This window comes from Heteronotia binoei, chromosome 15, assembly GCF_032191835.1.
Source record: "Heteronotia binoei isolate CCM8104 ecotype False Entrance Well chromosome 15, APGP_CSIRO_Hbin_v1, whole genome shotgun sequence".
Taxonomy (NCBI): domain Eukaryota; kingdom Metazoa; phylum Chordata; class Lepidosauria; order Squamata; family Gekkonidae; genus Heteronotia; species Heteronotia binoei.
In genome coordinates, this window is record NC_083237.1 from 17,436,562 (window position 1) to 17,438,603 (window position 2,042).

Consider the following 2,042-nt stretch of genomic DNA (forward strand, 5'->3'; position numbering starts at 1 on the left):
TAGTTATAGTAAGGCTTGCTGAAGTATTAGGTATGGTAAGGCTGAATCCCACCACTGCACACACCCCTGTTGTAGCCAATTCTCCTGGAGCTTGCAGTAAGCCCTGTAAAAAGAGCCCTGTAAGAGCCCTGTAAGCTCTTGGAGATGTAGCATAATGTGCAAAGGAGTTCCACTTTGGTGTAGCAGTTAAGTGTGTGGACTCTTATCTGGGAGAACCGGGTTTGATTCCCCACTCCTCCACTTGCAGCTGCTGGAATGGTCTTGGGTCAGCCATAGCTTTCGTAGGAGCTGTCCTTGAAAAGGCAGTTTCTGTTAAAGCTCTCTCAGTCCCACCCACCTCACAGGGTGTCTGTTGTTGGGGGGAAGGTAAAGGAGATTGTGACCACTCTGAGATGCAGAGTGTAGGGCAGGGTATAAATCCAATATCATCATCTTCTTCTTCTTCTACTACTACTACTACAAAAGAAGCCCTACTGCCCAGCATGGATTCTTTTTTGCGGGGCAGGGGGAGAGGGTTGCCATCAAGTCACAGCTGAATCCCCCCCCCCAAAAAAATTCTGTTTTTATTTTAATTGTAGGTGTCTTGGTCGGGATTTCAAGGCAAGAGAGGTGGTTTGTCATATCTTGGCCTCTTCATCACAACCCTGGACTTCCTTGGGGGCCTCCCATCCTCATATTGACCCCCTGCTTAGCTTCTTCGATCTGACAAGACCAGGCCTGCCGGGGCATCCAGGTCAGGACAACATGGACGTTAGCCAATATCTATTTCGGATCGGGTACCAGGGTCCCGCCCAGCCTTCTCTGGAGACCTTGCGCCGTCTCCACCGTTGCCATCTCCTCTCCGTGCCCTTTGGGAGCCTTGGCGTTGCCCCTTCTCTACAACAAGATTGTCCGGTGCCACCGGGACGGTTTCTGTTACGAGCTGAACGGGCTTTTCTTTTGGCTGCTGCAGACACTGGGATTTGACACCAAAGCAGTGTCCGGTCGCTTCCGGAACCCTTTCACGGGGCACTATGGCCCCCCTATGCACCATATGGTGATTTTGGTCCAGTTGGATGGACGCTCCTTCCTCTGCGATGTCGGTTTTGGGGAATCCTTTCTAGAGCCACTGGAGTTGAAGCCGGACTCAGAACAAGTCAAAGATGGAGGCATCTTCTGGCTCGGCAATAAGGGGGGAGTTTGGGTCTTGGAGCGCCGGGAAGTTCCTGGCAAGGAAGGGAGACCTTTGTATCAATTCACCCTTGAGGAGAAGAAGCTGGAGGATTTTGCTGACATGTGCCTTTATCACCAGACTTCGCCCAGTTCTATCTCCCCCTGCAAATCCTTCTGTTCCTTGCATCAGGAAGACGGTGGGCGCCTTACCTATATGGGATGGCGTCTCATCTCCACAATGGGGGAGAAACGTACGGAGACCCCACTGCAAAGCTCTGAGATCCCAGCCGTCCTGCGTGAGAAATTTGGGATTCAGTTGGAGAGGGACTTCGAGCCAAAGGATGAAAAGATCATGCCACCTCCTGAAGAAGACTGAGAAGGTAGAAGGGAAACGGGTCTCCGATTTGGACAGCAGGCTAGAAACTGGATTATACATCATCTCTTTGCACACAGGTTTCAGTCTCTGTCAGAACTGATGTCATATCACAGGATGTTCCAGAGCCTGGCATGAGGAGGCCGGGGTTTCAGTTCTGAATATTCCCTTGTCTTCGAGGCATCCGATGTGACATTTTGGAAAGATACCATTGCAGCAGTCTGTTTAAAAAAAAATGCTGGTCCTTTTCATTTTTCTAGTGCGGTTTACAGTTTTTTCGAGTTGCACTTAAAGGCCTCGATATAATCTTAAGGACCACAACAGAATATGTGAACTTGAATGCATATTGTTAATGAGCGTATGGAAAATTTATTGTGTAAAATTCATTGAATGATTATACAGGTGACTGCAAATAATATGTTTCTATTATTAGACACGTGGTGTAGTTTCTTTTTGTTTCTCCTTTGTTCATTATCATCCCATTCCCTATTTGTGGTGTGTTTAAACAAAAGCCTGT

At 48.4% G+C, this 2,042-nt stretch overlaps 1 pseudogene; it reads left to right on the forward strand.

Annotated features, from left to right (window-relative positions):
- Positions 1–744: 744 nt before the first annotated feature.
- LOC132584710 (arylamine N-acetyltransferase, pineal gland isozyme NAT-10-like) lies at positions 745–1,646 on the forward strand (annotated as a pseudogene).
- The last annotated feature ends 396 nt before the right edge of the window (positions 1,647–2,042 follow it).